This window comes from Myotis davidii, unplaced genomic scaffold (assembly GCF_000327345.1).
Source record: "Myotis davidii unplaced genomic scaffold, ASM32734v1 scaffold788, whole genome shotgun sequence".
NCBI lineage: Eukaryota > Metazoa > Chordata > Mammalia > Chiroptera > Vespertilionidae > Myotis > Myotis davidii.
Genome location: NW_006298961.1, coordinates 1,382 through 8,030, shown reverse-complemented (window position 1 = coordinate 8,030; position 6,649 = coordinate 1,382). Strand labels below are relative to the sequence as shown.

Below are 6,649 nucleotides of genomic sequence, written 5' to 3'. Positions count from 1 at the left end.
GGCCACTGAGGACTGCATCCATGACCTGCCATTCATCACTTATTCATTCATTCATTCATTCATTCATTCATTCAGCAGGCCTCTATGGAGAACATTGTCTGGGCAGACCCTTTGTTGAGCTCTGGAGAACTGCATGTGAGTCAACTGGTCCCTACCCTCAAGTTGAAGAAGTCTGTGGGATGACAGGAATAAAAGAGAGGTCCTGGAGGGGTGAGTCTTTCTCCAAGGAGCATGCATGCACTCACACAGCTTCCAGAAACCAGATCCCTGAGCGGAAGCTGATGGCCGCAGGGATGGTGGGATTTGAACCTGGATGAACACAACATTGTGGACTGGCCCCAAAGTCTCTGTTCTTGACCAGCGAGCTGGATTTGTACCAGGAACTTTCTCTCTGAAAAGGCGACTCAGGGCTGGGGAGTCCAGAGCCGACTTGAAAAAGTGGAAAGCGGCTCAGTATTGGCCTGCCCGGTGCTTTGGGCATGCGTGAGCACTCACAGCAAACACAGCTGGCGAGGCTAAAATTAGCCTCGCCAGCCTTGAAAAGAGACCCTTTAAGGAAATATATTTTCTCAGAAACAATTTGTATTATAATGCAGCGGCTGATCGACATGTCAGAATATTACTTACTATTGGTGGGGGAAAACTCTGCCAAGTAATTATGATTTTCGTTCTTTTTCTGTGTGTGTTATCAGTGCAGCAATTAGAACATCCATGATCAAGATCATAACGAGGGAGACCATGAGCGGACCGGCGTTGGTGTTTTTATTTATAAAGAAGTCCAAAAACCCAGCGGGACACCTCTCTTTGATATTTCCAAATGGGCTGTGATGCTAAGAAGGACTATTTCTGCTATAAGTTGGTCACTGTGATCTGTGATGCGTGGCTTGATAACAGCAGAGTTCTGGTGTAGGCTCCAAATTTCCTCAACACTTGGCATCCCCCCTGTCCTCCAAGAAGTAAAATGTTACTTTCTAAAGTGTTCGTTTCTAAAATGTTAGATTCATCTGGCTTCAGGGTGTTCACGGGGTTTTGAGAGCATCCGGAGACACACTTGGTGCATTTTAACCAGCTAGGTTAGTCCCTCTTCCTGGATTTTTTTCCCCCTTTCTCCCTCCTGCCTCCCTCCCGAGAGGTCCTCACTGTTTTGTTTAGCCGGGTGGCTTACCTTTCAACTTGGCACGAAAGGGAAAGAAGGCAGCTCGTCTGTGGAGCCGATGGAGGGAAGGATAAGAAACAATCCACCGCCCGCAGCTGAGTCCCCCGGTTCAGTTCCAGCGGCAGCAGCTTCACTGCAAAAATCGCTTTGCTATTCGAGATAGCCAGCAGAGGGAATCGGAACTTTGCTTGCAGCAGGGGTTGAAGCAGCCTTTTTTTTTTTTTCTTGGAGGAAATACTGCAGCCTTCTGGACTGCGTACGCCGCTCCCTGGAGAGGCTCTCTCGGTTCCACCCACCGGCTGGAAGGAGGGGAAGTGAATGAAAGGACAGGACAAGCCCGGATCACCATGTCACTCTGGGAGGGAGACAGCAGCAACTAAGCTGTGCAAGGTTTTTTTGTTTTTTTTTTTCCTTTTTTCTTTTCCCCTTTCTTTTTCTTTCTGTTCCCTCCCTGTTTTCTTTTTTCCTCTTTCTTTCTCTTTCTTTCTTTTCCTCTTGATTTGCTTTTGCTTTAAGGTGAGGAAAGAGACAAACAGGAGACAGGAAGCTGATCTGCAAGGATTCGGAGTTATGTTGAAAGGACTTTGATTTTTTTTTTCCGTTCCCCTTTTACAAACGCTGGCAATTGACATCAATACAGGCAGCCTGGTAGAGAGCAAACTGCCTCATCCCAAGTGGACCCCGGCAGCTGGGAGAAGGCAGACAAGATCTGGGGAAGCTGTGTGTGGGGTTTGATTTTTCCCACCGATCCCGGTCTCCTTTTTTTTTTTTTTTTTTTTTTGGTGTGTTTCTTTTTTATATTCTTGCTGTGTTGGAACTAGCGAGTGGTGGAAGACGAGCAATCTCCGAAGCCTCATCAGTCATCGGGACTGTCAGGAATAGTGGCTTAAGAGGAAGCTCGGCCTGGGGCACTATACCCTGTCATCCAGTTCCCTGCCTCGGAGATAAAGATTCCAGCTACATGGGCAAACGCCTGGATCAGCCACAAATGTACCCCCAGTACACTTACTACTATCCTCATTATCTCCAAACCAAGGTATGGCTCTGACTCATAGTCCGGCAGTCAGTGTGGTATCTATCCTTCTGCACTTGGCTAGGAAACAGGCAGGCATGTGAATTAGTATTTACCTACCCCTCCCTCCCATCACCTCTTCCTGCTTCTTTGAAATTAGTAACATACCCACGGAGTTAATAAGGCGGCGGAGAATATAGGAAGAGAGCAAGCCCGGAATCCCGGCTTTCTCTTTAAGGAGAGCTCATAGTTTCACGGGAGTTCTTTTGTTGTTATTTGGCAGCATAAACGTTCCTGGTATCTGTAAAGTCCTTTGCAGATGGGCAGGGTTGTTAGAAAGGAGATCCTACCGGTGATTATCAGGCACGAGAATACAATTTCAGGGGCTTTGCTGGTGAGCTGTTCTTTGTTTGTGACTCTGAGAGGGTTGTTCCCACTGGATAGGACACGCCAGGGTGGGGGGAACTCAAACTTTTAATCGCTGGATGTAGAATAAAAGAAGGGCGTGGAAGGTAGACAGCAGTGAACTAAACTCTCTTGGAGTTTGTTTGGGTGTATTTTTTAAAAATTTTATTTGCCTTACACGTTTTGTTTCCTATGGGGGGTGATCAGGATGCTACAGACTGAATTGTGGAGCTTTGCCAGAGATGTTCTTGACTTTTAGAAGCTCCGTTTGCCTGTGTTAGCTGCCACCAGAAGGCCTGGGGCTTGGAATGGGCTGAAATGTAACTGATGGTAATTGGACGTGAATTGGTTAAATACTTCAGGCTTTATGTGTGTGCTCAAATGATCATTAAGGGGCCAGTGGGAAGCCCACGTAACTAAGCAGTGGGCAGTGCCAACCATGAACTTTCTCCTGCAGTTCACACATGAAGGACTCTCAGGTGTGATATCCCTGCCCCAATTTGTCAAATAGATCGGACTTGATTTGGAGAGGGGGGGCAGCGGGGGGGATGTTGGTAGCCTGCCCACCTTGAAGGCATGGATTCTATTTCTTGAGGGATGATATTATTTTGTATCGCATTAGCCAGACTCCACAGTCTTCTTCATGGATAAATATGTGGAGAGTGAGCAAGGCGTGCCTGAGTGATCCGTGCTGTCACCAGGACTCCTCGATGTGATTAGGCTTTGCTAATTCATGCCGTAGTGTTCGCTCAGTTATTCTGTCTCATCAAACAATGCCTGTTTGTGAGCCAGACCAGGCAGCAGACTTTCAATATTATATTAAAGATTGTTGCCTTTTTGCCTCTCCTTTTCCGTCGCTCCAGGATTCGCCCTGCCCCTCCAAGGTCGACTCACGTTGCTTTTTGCCTTTGTGAGCATTTAGTTTGTGCTGCTGCTGCTGCTTAAAGAGACCAGCCCAGTGCCTTGAGTTTTAACTCTTTGGGGATTGGGAGGAGAATGCTGCCCGCTTTTCTTGAGGAAATGGCAAAGCAAGGACAAGTTTTTTTTTTTTAAAAGGGGGGGGATTTGTAGTCATTTCTCATCCCCCCCCCCCCAAGAAACAAAAACAACAAACTCAAGGAGTTGGCATGAAAAATCTCGGACATTCCATCCCTTTTACTCATGTGGCTAAATTTTTCCAAATGTTTCAAAATTCACGCTCTTCTTTTGGGTCCTTGTTTGCTACTAGGAAGTGTATTCAGAAAAGAAAAAGTTTAGATGGAAATGAATGGAAGAGTTGCTTTTCTGCTTGGGATTTTTTTTAACCTATTTGTAGCAGGAAATAATGTCATGCGCATTATATGAAAGATACAATATGCTCCATGAGCCACGCTGGTGGAAAGTGTGTGTGTGTGTGTGTGTGTGTGTGTGTGTGTGGAGAGAGAGAGAGAGAGAGAGAGAGATTGGGGTACAGGAGAAAGTGGAGTGGTGAGGGAAGAGAGGAGAGCTGTTTTGGGGTCCTATGTAGTTTTGTGTTATGTAGACAGGCGACATCTGGATCTTGTTACTTTCAAGCCAGTCAAAGCCATCAACTTCTGGAACATTTTTAAAGAAGTTAGATCCATTAGGCGACCTAAGCTGATATTTGGGGTAATCAGATCAGGGTGGTAGGGAATATCAGACCAGCTACTTTGGCTATCGCTGTAGTTCACATTGATGATTATGTTGTAAAATTTCGACAGTGCTGTGAAGTTGTCGAATGTTGTTACGGAGGCTCTGAAATGACAGGCATTAATAACATCCCTGGAAGCTGAAGAAGTGAAAACGTGCCCTGTTTTGAAACTTGGACACACAAGGAATGGGAGGAAGGGTCAATGTGCAGTTGCACTTTAAAAATGGAGATTTTTCTGCCAGTGTGAATACTATATAAAAAGTACTCTCATGCCCCAGGATAGCATAAGACCACTTGGTTATCTCAGTATCAGTTTTTGCCCTTTTCACACTTAAATCTCAAAATATAACCTATAATAATTTTGAAGGACCTACATGCTGCTCTATTTATTTGTAAGTCTGGGTGAAATTCACAAAATCCTCTGTGTTCTAGACTTGGCTTATAGTTCTAATCCTATTTTGAAATCATAGCTATTTAAAATGGTGCTTATATATGCAGAACACTTACAGTTCATAGAATTAAAATTCTGTGGTTGACAACAAAGATTATACATACTCTGGTGATATCAGGACTTCAACTGTTCTTTAAATTCAGGGTTTTTCACTAATCCACAAAAGCTATTTGTGGACATTAGTTTTGGTGGAAAATCTTCATGGGATTTTAAAGAACTAAAATGCTTATTGTATTCATTCAGAAAATGCAAAAATGCTGAACCCTCTCTTTTTTTTTTTACTTAAATATGTGTGTTAGATATAGTTGCTATTTTCTTGTGATGAAACAAAATGAAAATGGGATTTTTAAATAAATGCAAATGGTTTCCATTTCCTCAAATGTAATTAAGGTTTATAAAAAATTGTGACATTTTCCTGCCTTCCCTGCTCCTACTTTCCATTACTTTAAAACCAATCTCTTAACTTTGTTGCTTAACTTTTTAAAAATAGAAATAAGATATTTATGCTTTTGCCCATTTGAATAATTTTCCAGGTGCTTAAAATGTTTTATTAGAAAAATTTACGTGTAAGTTAAATAAAATGAAAACCTAAGTGGCTGACTTACAGCAATATTCTTAGCTTACTCTCCCAGACCTCACATTAAAAGTTGCCCTTTGTAAATTTTCTTTTTGATCAAATTCTTTCCTACCAGGAAGAGCAGGTTTGGATAAGAATATTGCTTTTGATTAAGGAGTAATGAAGAAATCTTGGTGACATGTCATAATATTTAAATAAGAGACATAACTGGATTAAAAAGCATGAGTTTCATCAAAAGAAATTTGCTATGGGGAATCCACCCAGAATAATCAGCAGATTTGAGAGAAAGGGGACCAAAAAAATTTGTTCATTAGCTAAGTGATAATTTACATAATGATGTTTGATTGAGTTGTAACCTAATATATCTCAGGAATTTTGTCACAGCCCATTCAAAGCAACCGACCTGTTGCTATTGCATTTTGAGATCCAGGGTGAATTTCAGTCTGAATTCGAGGTATTTTCTGTGTGTGGTGGTGGGGCAGCGGGTGTTCTTGGAAAAACAAACTGGAAAAGCTAAAAAGGGTAAAACATGGTCACAGCCTAATACATTGATATGTTGCAGATGACAAATAGCTATTTCTCTCCAATGCATGTGATATTTGGGAAACTTCAGTCATCTTCAAAAAACTTGAAGATTTGCATAAGCACACTCAGCAAAGCTGGTCTTCCTGCCTTTTCTACACCCTCACCAGTTCACTCTGTCTCTTCATGTGCAGGGCACCCTTTCTAATCACCTTGCTCTTACATCAGTCTACTGCCTTCCCATCTGCTTCCCGGGAAGATCTTGAAGCAGAGGTGCCGACTACGTACCGTTTCTCTGGCGGGTGATACTCAGATTGTGTTCAGAACCTGGTGTGAAGTTGGGGTCAGGTATAAGAAGTCATTAATCAACTGCACACTGATTCCAGGCTGAGTTTTCAACCATCTGCAGCCTGGATTGCCGCCCTTGTCTGCAAGTCTAGCTGGAGCCCAATGGATTGTGCCATAGAAAGAGCAGACACTTGAGAACACAGGGCTGAGGAGCAACACAGGAAGAGAGAGGCTCCTGGGGGGCAAGGGCTGTTCTTAAAGATGTGAATGTACAGATCCTTCAACAACAGAACAACCCTTAACACACTGAAAAATCATTATTTTTCTTCCTTCTTCCCCCACAAATCTTTATTATGATTGGGATTGTCTTATCTTTTCTGTAATGTGGTCATCGTTTTCACAACACTAAGTTTAGTGCCTGCTTAAAAGGAGTAGAAGTGTAAAAAGTTCATGTTTTTTTTTTTATGAAGAATAATTCCAAACTTAAAGTAAAACACCATGTATGTTTCTTTTAATAGTATCTTTCTAACTCATTTTCCTTTCAGATTCTCTGAATTTGGAAAAAGAATAACTGAATTATAACTCAA

General features: G+C 42.7%; 1 long non-coding RNA gene across 1 annotated transcript in view; it reads right to left on the bottom strand.

Annotated features, from left to right (window-relative positions):
* The window catches only part of LOC107184783, an 18,244-nt gene extending 15,564 nt beyond the window's left edge, over window positions 1-2,680 (bottom strand). Inside the window, exon 1 of the long non-coding RNA XR_001515689.1 lies at window positions 1,166-2,680. This is a non-coding gene — a long non-coding RNA (uncharacterized LOC107184783). The remainder of the gene's footprint in view (window positions 1-1,165) is intronic.
* Window positions 2,681-6,649: the final 3,969 nt, after the last annotated feature.